Source organism: Ambystoma mexicanum, chromosome 2p, assembly GCF_040938575.1.
Source record: "Ambystoma mexicanum isolate Mex_15411 chromosome 2p, UKY_AmexF1_1, whole genome shotgun sequence".
In the NCBI taxonomy this organism is placed as follows: Eukaryota; Metazoa; Chordata; class Amphibia; order Caudata; family Ambystomatidae; genus Ambystoma; species Ambystoma mexicanum.
The window spans coordinates 173,554,760-173,569,346 of NC_090923.1; the positions used below are offsets into that span (position 1 = coordinate 173,554,760).

Genomic DNA, 14,587 nt, shown 5'->3' on the forward strand with positions numbered 1-14,587 from the left:
CTCTTTAGGGTGTCTTCCGAGAGGTTTGCCTGGCTCATACAAGCTTTATATCTTGTTTTCCAATCAAGTAGCATCTTATCTTCCTTTACTGTGGCCTTCTGTACTAAAATTTCAAAAGGCTTGGATGGATTGTCCAGAATGCACTTTCTATAGAGTGATAGAGATTTCCAGAGAGCTACCGAAGCCACTGATTGTAACCTAAGCTCTGTTCTTATGAGTTCTACCGGTAGCGAAGCTGGTAGGCGCAGGATCTTACGCCAAAAGTAGGCCTCACACAGGTTCCAGACTTCCCATTTTAGAGCTAGGAGTGCCTCTGCACCATACGTGATGACCGCCATCACCTTCTCCTACAATCAGGGTTAGGGAGAATTTCCCATATCTACGGTGTAGGCAAATCCCTTGGTTTGTCAGGGCCACAAGTTTTTCCCAGATCAGAGTATAATGTGCCTGTTCGTTACAATTTTTAGTGATCATTATTCCCAGGTACATTGTGGTTTCCACTTCTTACAATTTTTCATTTTCCAATACCCATGTCGCCGGTTTTCCTGCGCATTTCCTCCAAATACCAGATTTCATGGTTAGGATCATCGATTTCTTGACGTTGATCTTCATGCTGTTTTCTTTTAGGTATTTGTTGAAGGTCTCAATCCGTCTTTGTAGACCTATCAGTGTTTGGTCCATAAATACCGCGTCATCAGCATACAGCATCCATGGTATCTCCCATCCATTTAGTTTAGGCGGGAAAGCACGAATGTTGTCTTGGGCAGTTTTCATATCGGCCATGTATAGCACAAAGAGGAAAGGTGCCAAACCACAGCCCTGTTTGATACCTCTGTGGGTTTTGATCCTCCTAGATAGCCCTCCATTGCTTGTGATTTGGATCTTAATTGAAGTGCCAGTGTATAGGGCTTTGATGGCTTCTAATAGATCCTTTGGACATCCACAATTCCTCATTTTTAGCCACAGACGATCTCTATCAATTCCGTCGAAGGCTTGTTCGAGATCAATGAACGCTAAGTAAAGCTTTTTTTTCCCAGCTAGTGTGTTTGCCTTCAACAGGTTTATCAGAAATATATTCAGGGCTGTGCCAACTCCACTAACAAAGGCGGTCTGTCTTTCATCTAAGATTCTGGCCTGTAAGGCCCATTTTTTGAGATCTCTTAGCAGAAGCGATGCAAAAAGTTTACCAATTGAGTCTAGGAGTGCTATTGGCCTATAGTTTCTGGGATTTTCTCTGTCCCCCTTCTTGTATATTGGTACAATATAGGCCTCCGTCCACGTAGCTGGAATTTGTTTAATTTTCATGATCTGTTTAAATAGGGCAAATATTAAGTCTGCCCAATCCTCGCCATTTTCTTTCAACAGTTTGTTGGAGATGCCGTCTGGGCCTGCTGCTCTCGAAATGCTAAGTTTTTTTATTAGAATTAGGATGTCTTCTTTATAAAAATCCAGAGCCCAAGGAATGGTGTCCAGATTTTCTTTTGTGATATTTTCCTGAGTTTCTCCTTCATAGAGAGCAGTATAATGCTGAAACCATTTCTCTCCTGATACTTGATTAATGCCTATAGCCGATTCATAGCGATCCCTGTTAAGTAAATCCCATGTGCCTCTTGCGTTGTTAGTAGATATTGCGGCTAGCATTTTTTCGGCATCCCTTTGCATTCTTATATGTCGAGTTTGTCGCAGCCAGTTTTTGTACGTTTGATGGCATTTCCCCAGTAGTTCATCTCTCTCTGTACTGTTGTTCTTTATCATGAGTCTCCGATCAGCTCTATATTGTTTTCGTCTAGCCACTAGCTGGTCATCGTATACATGTTTTTTCTTAGTATGCTTTCTTTCGGTAGGATTATACTTGACCTCATATGCTTCTAATAGCCATTTATACTCCACCATCTCTGCATCCTTAGTTACCGCTTCTTTATAACCGTAGGCCAGGTCCGGAATTGCCTGATTTTTGAGTCTCAGGCGATTTCGACCTCAGTTTCCATTGCTCTTTCAGTTAATCGATTAGTTCTTATTTCCCAGGCAAGTTCGGTGGCTAATAGACAGTGATCAATGCTTGTCTGTTTCATTATAGTAAAGGAGGTTATTCTCTCCAACGTATTCCCTCCCACAAAACAGTAGTCTAGGCATGCTCCCGTTTTCCCACTATGCCATTTGTTGGCCCCCTGCAGGTCTCCTTTTGTTTGGCCGTTTAACATCTTCATCTCATGAATTCTCATTTCCTTCATCCATGTCTGTTTTTTTCCCAGTAGCTGTTGTATTTCTTTGATTTTACCATCTTTGTCCAGCAGTTTGATGTTTAGATCACCATTTAGTAGTATCAGATGATCATTTTCCTCTGTCATGGATTTATCAATTATATCCATGATTGATTTTAGAAAACTTGTCGGTCCTCGGATATTCTCACTCCAATATATGTTAATCAAGACCATTCGTTTCATAGCTTTCGCATCTTCAACTTCAGATGTTACTTTAAGTATTTGTACGTAGGGGTTGGGTGTCAAATGTTCTACGACATTAAGTGGGCAGGCCAATTTCTTTAATATCATTAGGCCTCCAAAAGGTCTTTCCTTGGGTCCTTTTCTAGCCGGGTTGATATAAACTTCATAGCCCTCACATACTGGAGGTTCTCTCAGCCATGACTCCTGTATTCAGATGAGATCATATTTGGCCAGTAAACAACTGTCCTTGGAGAGCAGATGTTTAAATCCTCTTGTGTTCCATGAGGCACAGAGGATACGCTTCCGCTGGCTCTCCTTATTCTATTGTTTCTTTTTAGAATTCAGGGCATTTGCCATCCATGACTGTTAGGGAGAATTCTCTGTTTAGGCTGAATTTCCTAACCTAGTGATCCCTCAGCAGCTTTGCTGGATTTTTGGGGTTTATTTTTTTCTCCTGCCAAGAGTGAGACTCTTTTACCCTCTCTCTTGGGCATGATTTGAGTGTGTTTCTTTGAATCTAGATGCGGTTAATGGGCTATGGGGTCTTTTACTCCACAGGGCTTCATGTGTTTTTGTGATGTGTGTTACACAGCACCCTCCGTGCAGTAACACAGGGGTGTGATAGTGCCCCCCAGTATAGACTCCATACCCTGGGACTGACTACTGTCTCCCAGGGCATGTAAAGTCACCATTGACTTTACTAGTCTTAAATTCTGAACAGAACCAGTACAAACCATCATACTGTGGACGTACTGGCTGGGGCAATTCAATTGCCCCGGGGTCTGTTAGTCGAAGGGGCACGTCTCCGTCCCCCCTGATCGAGTTTTGGCTGGTGGCAGTGGATACTACTTTTTATATTCAACCGCAAATATTTTCCTATGGGATTTCCCATTGTTTTAGGCTACTATCTTTATTTAATTATTTACGGTAGCCTCGAACATAACGCTGGTTTATTTAATTAATATGAATTCTCCGGTTGGTATTTTTTGCCAAAACTTGATTCTAAAATGGCGTTTGTGTTCTCTTCGGTGACTCCAACCCAAGTCGAGCCCTTTGTTCCACTTTTTGGCAGGCTTTCTCCACATAAGCCCTCCAAAGTGGTGCTACTCTGTCTGGAGTACTTAGGAGGGGTGGAGGGAAATTTAGGCACCCTGGACTGAGTTGCCTAGGCAACTCAAGTCGCACTCCATCCTGATTGGCCCAAGTGGTGAGCCGGCCGGCTCACCACTTAGCACATTTGAGTGACAGCTAGGCTGAGTGAATGGGGGTTTGCTGCATAAAAGCAGGGCTTTGGGGACTGGAACTTCAGAAGTCGCCACAGGACCTAAGAATCCGACGAGGGAGAAGCTGAGCCGACCTGCCACGACACCACCACGGTGGAGCCCTGCTGGACTGCCTCACCACTTTTCCCAACGACAGAGGAGAGTCTTCTTCCTTTGACTGGTGGGGATAACCAGTTTCACCGTCTTTTCGCCTTCCCGACGTACCTCGTGGCCGCCTTGCCTGTGCCAAGCACCCCGGCAACCGGGATACCACGTTTTACCACGACCGCGAAACAAAGGTACCACCTTTAACCGGAAGACTCCGCGGCTGGTTTCTTCCCTGGTAGTACAACGACCTTCATCTTTCCTCCAAGTCGAGATCTTCTCTTCCCCTGGACGACGACGCAACTTGCACCCACTACCAGGAACCACTGCCACCGCTGGAGGATCCTTCCCACTTAAGGTACCGTGTCCCGCCTGGATTCCCTTGCTACCGACTGTACGGGGTAGATTTAGCCCCCGGATTTCGAACCTGGGTTAGTCTGGGACACCCTGGCTAAACTTTCTTAAAGCCTGTCTAAACACTTTTTGAACCCTCTGCAAGACTTTCTAAGCCTAGTGTAACTGTGTGATCTTGGGCGCATTTGTGCTCTGCTCTCCCTAAGAGTGGGCCCAGCCTTTGGACTTTGGCTCACCAGTGACTTTTGCTCTTCTGCCTTGCTAACAGTGTTCCTGAATCTTAGAGTGGTGTACCTTTCCATATTCTGTCTCCCCCCCCCCCTTCTCACAAACTTATCAGAGTGCAATCTAGTTAAGCGCTCACCTCTGTATGAAAATAAATGGTGTCTTACTGTGATTTATCTGATAGGAAACAAAGGGGTGTGTATATTACAATAGTAACTGTGTTTAGAATATTTTACAATAAGAGTGCTGGAGTGTTTCAAACTGTGTGTTTTTAAATAAATAATTATATACTTTGATACCGAAGCTCTGGTCAGTTTGTGCTTGTATTATTGTATCTGAGTGCCTATTGTGTATACTTTGCATACTGCCTAACTCTTCTTGAGGGAAGTCTGACTGCTCAGCCACAGTTACCAGGTAAATCTGGGTGGTACAGACTGCTACCAAGTGGGTTTACTGCCAACACCTGTAGTCTTAAATCTTTTGCAGTGGTCCCTAAGGGGACTGTACAGGTTTCTGCCTAACACTGACCATTCCTTTCCCTGGCTGTCTGACTTATTTGACTTACTTTTTGTCCTCATTGGATTATCAGAATTATCCACTGTGAATCTTAAGGTTTTCAGTGTCTCCTTACTTGTTTTTGTTGTTGTAGGGTATCCTTTTTGTTTTTGTTCACCTTCTTTACCCTTTTCATTCTTTTCCCTTAATGTCTCCAAGTCTGAGCTATTTTTTCTTGTGTACTTTTTCCCGGTATCTATATCTCTGACTCGCAACAATCTCTCCTCCTTTACTTCATCACTTTGTCTCCTTGTGGCTTGCTCTTTTTCTTTGCTGAAGTCATCGTCCAGATCTTCCAACCAATACCCCCTTTTTTTTTTAGAATATCAGTCGCCACCAGGAGTTTTCGCTTGATCTTCTTAGACGTCAAATGCAGGATGATTTCATCCAACCTGTGTTCTCTTGGAAATTCCACTATTTTTATATCCTCTGTCGATATCATTTGTGGAGGTAAAACTTGATTACAGAGTTCCATCACATGGCTCCTATTTAGTATCACACTTCTAGGACCATTTGATGCTGTTTCAAGTTTTAGGAAGCATCCTTTGAATAAGATGGATTTCTTCGGGATGGCAACAATGGCACAGCCCTTTTCTTGGCTTCTATTGGCTTCTTCTCTTTTTTTTCATTTGATTGTTTAGGTCGGGGGCTGTCCTGAATCTTACGCTCTATCATCCTCTTATCATCCTGTTCTTTTCTTTTTTGTTCCAGTGTTTTAAAATTTGGTATATTCCTGGTCTGGATCACAGTCCTGTCCCGGGTGTCCGGCTCTTCTTTCTAAATCCTTGGTGCTGACTTGATTGGATTTTCTATTGGACTTTGGCTTCTTAGCGTCCTTAGGATTTTTAGTTGGGTCCGTAGTATCCCAATTGTCTATGGTTTGCCACTCCGAGACGCTAATACTTTCCCAATCTTCTTCCTTACTGTCATCTCCCATCAATTCAATGAGGTCACTTAAGTTTCCTGTCTGCTCAGGGTCGTCCCCTTCATCCTCTGTTATAGCATTTTCTAGTTCTTTAATCCTCTCAATCTCTATATCTGAATCATTCATTATCAGTTCTCTTGTAGGCTTCTTAGCGCACTGTGTATTATCTCTCCTGGGTGGAGTTCTTAGATTCCTTAAAAAGGCTCTCGAACCATTTTCTTTCTGTATAAGAGATTCATTCTTTGTTCTTTTTCCCTTTTCATTAAGTATTCTAATGGCCTCGTTTCCCCTTTGCTGAGTCCCGGCCTTAGGAGCCGCCCCTGCAAAAATTGCAAATGTAGATGTTTCCAGTTGTGCTAAGGGTAACTGATTGACTAAATTGACCTTATCCCCGCTCTTTTCTCCAGAGGGGATCAGAAGCACGTCCTCCAGATGTTGCTCCTTTTGTTTCGGGAGAACAGTTGCTCCCTGTGTCAATTTCATTGGGCCATTTCCTTCTTTAGATTTTGTCTCTGTCTGTTTCCCATCGATATTTTCGGTCTTTTGTTTGTGGATACTCCACATCCATTTGCAGTCCTCCAGGACTGCTTCCATCAGCAGGGATTTATCGGTCGCATCTCGCCTGGCTAGATCGCTAAGGCGTGTTTGCCAAATTTGAGTTAATTCAGCTTCTTTATTTATCCTTGTATTTAGGCTCTGCATGGATGAGGCCATTTGGGCCTGGGTCTCCTTTATTTGTGTATTGCTAGTATGCACATCTTGAATGGAGTCTTTAATTGCCTCGTATAGTTTTAGAAAGGGAGCCAGCTTAATGGTTAGCGAAGCCATAACCACTTTTTCAATATGGTCCATGTATTTTTCTCTTTCACATTTACAGGCCTCCGCTATTGTCCGTAATATTTGTTCGTTCCATAAATCTCCCGAGTGCCTGTTTGCCTCCTCTGAGGTTGGGGTGGAGGCCATGGACCTTCCTGGCCGTTCTTCCCCTCCCACTGCATCCGTGGTTAAATCTTGCTGGATTTCGTCTGGTTTAGCTAAGTTTCTGTCATCAGAGGCTGGGGTTTGATTCTCCTTCCTTGCAGTCTTGTACCTCCGATGTTTTGTTGGAGGTGAAGGAGATTTCTCAACCAATGAAGAGTTTATTTTGGCTTGTTCCTTATCCAGGGCTGCCATTCTCTCATTTATCAAGCAAAAGCTCTTTCTTTTCTCTTTTTCAATTTTGTTCGTCAATTTGGAAATGTCTTGCAGGATTTTATTTGCAAGGCATGAGTTACTCAGACTTCCTGGTACAGTAACTGCGGTTCCATAAGCACATGATCTTCCAGATTGAATTGTCCTCCCCGGTAGTAGTTGGGTAGATTCAATATCATATCCGGTGGTATGGGCTGCTGTGTTTGCTTCATTATAAGGGGTTACAAATACACTCTTTTTCTATTGTAGGATTGGCACTAATTAAATTTCTCTCTGTTTGTGGAGGTTCTTTATTTGTTTCCTCCAACTGGTCCCAACTCTCCTTTTCTTCTCTATACGGTTGGAAAATATCTATAGGACCTGAAGCTGTCTTTATCAGAGCTCTATAATCTGTTTTGTCTCTCGGGTCGATGGACTTCTGTAGGACTTCTTCCATTTGTCCGAGATCCACTTCATCCCATTTACCTCCTTGTTCCCATGATGTTTCTATGGGTTGGAGCTCCTTTGTGATATTCTCCATAGCACAGCTGGACTTCTGTATCAGTGATTTTTGCATTACTTTTGGGCTTATAGCCACTCTAGCCTCGGATAATGAGTCCCCTAGATTTGTCCTTTCCATGTCATTCAAAGGTGTGGTTAAGTGTTGATTTCCAATGGTTTCATTTTCATTCTTATTTGTGGGGGGCTGGTCACTTCTAAGAATGTTCATGGGTAGACCTGATGTATGCAGAGCCTCCATCTCCCCCACTACAGGGCATATTACAATGGCCTCATCATCAGTTTCTATGTTCCTCTGGTTTTTTGGAATATCTTCAGGAGGTTTAATAGACTCTTGGTTAAGCGGCTTAGTTTTAACGTTGAGTTCCTTTACCAGGGTCGGGCCATCCTGTGGCACAATTTCGTTAGAATCACTAAGAGTTTGTTCAGCCACTTTATCCTTGCCTATAGTCTCTATTGCCATCTCGTCTATTATCGCTATTGTGGGAGCTTGGGGCATTGTTTTGTAGCTTCTCTTGCCATGGGGACAGTACACGCCATAGGCAGCTCCGGAGAATTGTGGGCCAACCACAGATTGTCGTCATTTTCTGCTGGCTGCAGTTGTTTTTGCATTTCCAGAATGGGCTGACTGGCTCCCACCGATAGACTTTTCCGTTTTTTTGTACAAAATGGTAAATGGCTTTGTTTTAAAAGAGATGGTCTTAATGCTTGTTCAGAACTCCCATTAGCCTCCGGGAGTGAGGCAAATCTTTGTCTTACCTGTAGACGGGTTCTCAATCCGGTATCTTGTAGGTCCGTTGCTGTGGCTGTTTGCTTCATGTAATTAGAAGCCTCCTCGTAGTTCCTTGTTTTCAGCTCCTGCAGTTTGCAGTTCCCTGCAACGTCCCAGCAAGCAGCCAAACAGCTCAACAGCTGTCACACTCCACAAAAACAATGCCCTTTGCGCGCCGGGCTTAGCGCCGCAAGGGTGCCTGGATGCAGGATTTATACTTCCGGTAAGCGTTACAGGGGACGGGCAGGGGGCGGAGCCAACCAGTGCGACATCGCTCACTCCTGCTCCGCGTTCTCAAAGCTGCACGCCGCGTGTCCCTCAGCACCTCCAAAGTCCTCCAGATGCTAGCAGAGGGCAGGTGAGGGGGGGGGGAGGGGTCGCAGCCACAGCTCAACAGCTGTCACACTCCACATAAACGATGCCCTTTGCGCGCAGGGTTTAGCGCCGCAAGGGTGCCTGGATGCAGGATTTATACTTCTGGTAAGCGTCACAGGGGGCAGGCAGGGGGAGGAGCCAACCAGTGCGACGGCGCTCACTCCTGCTCCGCGTTCTCAAAGCTGCACGCCGCATGTCCCTCAGCGCCTCCAAAGTCCTCCAGATGCTAACAGCTGTCTCACTCCACAAAAACGATGCCCTTTGCGCGCCGGGCTCCGCAATCTCCTACTGATAATCACTACCTTCACTGAGGGCCATCTCATTATGGGAGGGGATTTCAACCCGACACCGGACCCGAATCTGGACAAAACTCTCCCTCCAAGAAAGGAGGACTTCGGCAAAGCACTCGCTATGGCTGAATTTTTGAGGGAAACTGAAACCATAGACGTGTGGAGACTATCGAACATGGGGGTGAAGAATTATACATTCTTCTCACACGCCCACCTCGGGCACTCGAGGATTGATCTATTGCTCCTCTCCAGTGTTCTCATTCCCTGTGTTGAAAGCATCCAAATAGGTCACAGAGCTCTGTCGGACCACGCTCCAGTCACAATGAGCCTAAGCGTGCAGGGCCTGTCTGAGGCTGCTCAATGATACTCGACAAGACCAAATTCTGACTGAACGGGCCATCAGAACAGAAATGGCAGAAGCCCTCAAGAATTACTTCAAGGAGAACACCACCCTGGATACTCCATTATCGACCATCTGGGATGCAATGAAACCAGTCATCCGGGGAGTCGCATGTGACTGCACAGCACGGCACAGACGACTGAATAAGCTACAATAGGAGAAACTAGAGGCGAAGGTCGCTGAGGCAGAGAGAAACCTCAAAGGAAGCCAAACTAAGAAAGCAAGCCGCAAACTCAAGAAAGCGAGAATCATTCTGGAAATGCACCTAACGGACAGAGCAGCCAGGGCGTTAACATACACTAAACAAGCGATGAGTATCAACCTGCCTCGGAATCTGACTAGAGCGCTGGAAAGTGACTACCTAATACGTTGGCCGAAAGTGCAACTGAGCTATCTGGGGGTCCAGTTACCAAACAAACCCAAAAGAATATATAAAGCAAACTTCCCTCCACTATTCAAAGAACTCAAAAGTGACTTGATACGCTGGTGGAAACAAGAAATCTCATGGTTCGGGAGGATTACAGCCCTGAAAATGAACTTGACCCCCAGACTGCTCTACCATTGCACAGCCTTGCCAGCAGCTATCCCTAAGAAAGCGGTACAGGAGTTGCAAAAGAACATCAGAAATACATAAGGGAAGGAAAGAAGCCACAAATTCCGAGGAGGATCATGCTTTGTGGATGGGCGGTGGGAGGCCTTGGGGCTCCAGATGTAGCAAGATACATCCTGGCAGCGCAGCTCTCATAGGCGTTCGCTTGGAACACCGTCTCCCAGAAACCCTGTTGGCTGGAGCTGGAGGAAGCCTGGAGCCTGGTCCCAATAGACTCACTGCCACACAGGAAGAGAGGCCTAGCAATCTAACAACCACAAATCCTCTGTCAGCAACGGAAAGTACGATTCTGAGCTGGAGGAAAGCGGCACGACTATTGAAATGCGGAAGCATGACAGGCCCACTCATCCCCGTCTGGAAGAACCCGGACTTCACTCCAGGGGCTAGCTCAAATAATTTCCACAGATGGAAAGAAGGAGGGTTGGAGAAGGTACAAAACTTTTTCGAGAATGGGACCCCCTGGACTTAGAAGCCTGCAAGGCGATATTCAATGTTCCTGAGACGGAGAGGTTCAGATACGCACAGCTTAGGCACTGGCTCTCAAGCAACGTAATGAAAAAACGGAAGCAGAGAACTTACAGCCCTAGAGCGAACCCTTACAGCGACTCCCCCAAAAGGGAGAATATCACCCCTCTACAAGCTTCTGGACAGTACCGACCCAGACTACAAGGAAGCCTATATGCACAAATGGGAAAAAGACATAGGGAGGGTTACTGAACCAGAGGAGTGGGGCCACATTTGGGACAGAGCGCACAGAAGTTACAAGTGTATAACTAGCAAGGAGGGGGCATTCAAGGTATGCTACCGGTGGTACCGTACCCCAAAAATTCTCAATAAATGTAACCCCACGATCCCCATGCTTTGCTGGAGAGGATGCTCAGACAAATGCACTCTATAACACTTACTGTGGACATGCCCTAAGGCCACCCCATTTTGGAACTCTCTGCTAGATCAGATCAAAGCGATCACCGGCCTCTCAATCCCATGGGGCCCAGGAGTGCTCCTACTGGGAGCTAGGGGCGATGGCCAATTTCCCCTGACAGACTGCAGAGCAGAATTATACGCTCATTTGCTAACAGCTGCAAAAATTTCAATTGCCAGGCTCTGGAAAAACCCAGAAGGGTTGGCAATACAGATGTGGTGGTCGAAGTGTTGGGAGGGACATAATAGAGGCTGAGAAAATCACAGCCCTTCGGTTCGGGAACAGGGACAAATGTTACCAAACCTGGGCTCCATTTCTGGACTACACGCAACAATATCCAGGGCTGGCCAGACAACCTCCCACTCTCCAATGGATGGACAAGCAAGACTAGAGAGGAGGCCGTAGGAGCAGAGCACAACCCATTGCCAGCTGAACCCTGTGGGAAAGGCACAAGCAAATGCTGGGGACAATCGGCTGCTTACCCCCGCCCCCCTCCTGAGAGAGCCAACTCCAGCTATCAATGGCCCAGGGCCACAGAGACACAGCTCCCTCCCAATCCTCAATCGGACTGTAAACGCCAGCCTTATGCCTCCTACCCCTTCCCTTCGGCCCCTTCTTGCTCTCCTCCCCTGTCCTCGTTAAGACTTTAAAGAGGTGTTGTTTATGTTATTTGTCTCTTCTGCTATCAAACAGTCAAGCGTTGAACAAGGCACATGCTATATAATGCCTTGCTGTAACATTGTTCGTACAAAACCAATAAAAATAAGTTTGGAAAAAAAATACACCTCTTAACATTAGAATAGTTGAGGGTCATTTTGGTCAGACGTGAGGCAGTTTTCAACTCCAATGAAATGCATTGAGCTAAATATGAAGTGAAAATCCACACAGTAAAACAGGGACTATCCCACATAAGGAGACAGTTAAGAGGTATGGGAAAATATGGCATGAGACCTGGTTTTGAAATGTAAAAGTTAATTCTTTGTGAAAGTGGTGTACACAGAAACCACAGTTGCAGGCTTACAAATCAGGGCATTATTTCTACATTTCTAAGGTTTGTCGGAGCAGAAATGGATCTTCGCTCTAGGCCCTTACATTTGAAAGGCAGGAACAGCTCTCTCATCACTGCAGTAGGTTCCAAGTGCTTTATGTGGATAATGCTCAACCACATCCACAGTTTACAGTCATGCATGGCAGGTGCTCATGGCGGGGGGCGGTATGGGCACGTATGAATGGCCAACGGCTATTGGGCACTGTTATGTTCCCATTGTTTTTGTACAAGTTGTTTATTTTGTTGGTTTACAATGGTTCATATGATTTGGAAATGTTATGGCAGTGGGGAACTGTGAAGAATATGGCGAGAACTTATGTGGTCTAAGCGATTCATGACATGATGCCAAGCCCTTTTAGAGATCAGCAACTGGTTAATTACTGAGTGGGGTAGGGCGGGCTGAGGGGGCTACATTTGGGATTACAGTGATGGGGATGAGAACCTAAAGATGAGGAGGAGTGTATTGGGAGGCAGGAAGTTAATGGCGGTGCTGGAGAACGGCAAGGCTGAGTGATCAAGCGGTCCGCATACCACCAACATGGTAATGACGACGATACTGACAAAGAATGTTAGGGGATTGGGATCCTATCTGTTCAGAAATTGGGTAAGATCTTTCTTACGTAGGAAAGTAATAATGATAGCCCTGCTACAAGAAACAAACTTACTTCCTGCAGAACAAGAGAGAATCCTAGCAAGATGGGGAGGGCAGGGATACGGATCCAAATACTCGAAGATGGATGGATGGATGGATGGATGGATGGATGCCGAGGTCCCCTTCTGATTATTAGATGTTGAGACAAAGAGGGCGATTGTACACGGGTATATAGAACATCAAGAGGTATGCATAATGAACTCTTATTGCCCGAACCATGCAATACCTGCTTTCCTGTGCCCCATCTGTGCTAAGCTGGGCCACAGGAAGGATGCTCTATTCATTTGGGGAGGGGACTTTAATTGTGTTCGGGACCTGGCCCTGGACAGAACAGACTCTGCCCAACCTAGCTTGCACAAGGACTCAAAGGTCCAAAGGAAGTATTGGCGGAGCTAGCATTGACAGACGTTTGAAGGGAGCAAAACACTGAGGGGCGGGGATACTCATACTATTCAGCCCTGCACAACCTCCATACCCGTATTGATAATTTTTTCGTGGGCACTGAACACTGGGCGGACTACCTTGGTGCAGAATACCTAGAACGTACCATTTCGGACCACTCCCCACTGGTGATGCAGTGATCTCCTCAAGGTCCTAGACCGGCGATCCCGTTATGGTGAATGCCGGCAGCAGCGCTAGATGACTAGATGACATTTTTAGGGGGAAGATCTGAGAGTTTCTCTATACTTATCTTGAAATCAACATAGGCAGTGTTGATAGCTGGGGAACGGTGTGGGAGGCCCTGAAGGTGCCAACTATGGGGGAAATCATTGCTGGTGTGGGGGGAATCAGGAAAACACTACACGAGATGCTGGAACACTTGGCATCTCGGGTCCAACCACTTCAGTCAAAGAGAGCCACTAGCTCGGCGTTCAAAACACAGCTTCACCTATTGTGCACTCAATGTATGGAAGCATGGGAAAAACTGCCATTTTCGATTATACGGCTTATACAGCGAGATTGCACATGCAGGACAAATCTGGGAGGCTGCTGGCTTTGCTGTGCAAGACGGATCAACCCCGGCACCCAATTACACTAATACAGGTTGAATGTGGGGCCCGCTGGCAATCACATGCGGAAATAAATGGGGCTTCTGTGAGTTTTATAGCGCACTGTATAGGCACGAGACGTTGGTGGACCCTGAAGAGCTGGCGTTAGCCATCTCTCAGATTCAGTTACCAAGATTGACTGCAGAGCAATATGCTACTCTGGACATGCCCCTGACAGAGGGAGAGTTAGTGTCAGTTATGGCGTCCTTGCCCGCTGGGAAGACGCCGGGAGGAGATGCACTCCCTGCAGAGTTTTAGAAGGCATACAGCTCTATTCTTGCGCCAATTTCGTTGAAGGTATATGGTGAGGCATACGACAAAGGCATACTCCCTGATAGTATAAGGGACACACTTGTGGTCCCCATTTCATAACCAGGGAAACCTGCAGAGCAATGCAAATCTTATCGTCCCCTAGCCATGCTCAATCAGTATATTAAAATCCTGACGGCAATACTGGCTGGTAGGCTGCAAAAGGTAATTGGGGCTTTGATTCATGAAGACCAAACAGGATCCGTCCCTGGACAAAGCAACTCTGTGACCCTACGACGTCTACAACATAATAGATCAGACAAACCCCTCCCGCCCCCCGAGATCTCCCACTTGTAGTGGCATCATTAGATGCCATCGTTTGACTCCATTTACTGGGAGTGGATTCTGGCCGCGATGCAGGGCTTTGGATTCGGAGAGGGCTTCATTAGATGGGTGAAGATTTTATACACACGACCAGCGGTCATTCACCACAGTAGGTACTTGCTCGGAGAAGAACCAGTTACTTCTTACCTGGTAACGTTCTTTCGATGGGATGCTCCTCTGACGTATTCCTTATCTTGATAGATCACTTCCAACTTGCTGGCCTCGGAACATTTTTTCAGTAGAGGGCGCTGCGCGTCGACTTCCCTCGAGTCGGTGT

General features: G+C 46.1%; 1 protein-coding gene across 4 annotated transcripts in view; it reads right to left on the minus strand.

Moving 5' to 3' along the window:
* The window catches only part of IFT122 (intraflagellar transport 122), a 1,464,758-nt gene that overhangs the window by 929,260 nt on the left and 520,911 nt on the right, over nucleotides 1–14,587 (minus strand). The window lies entirely within an intron of this gene.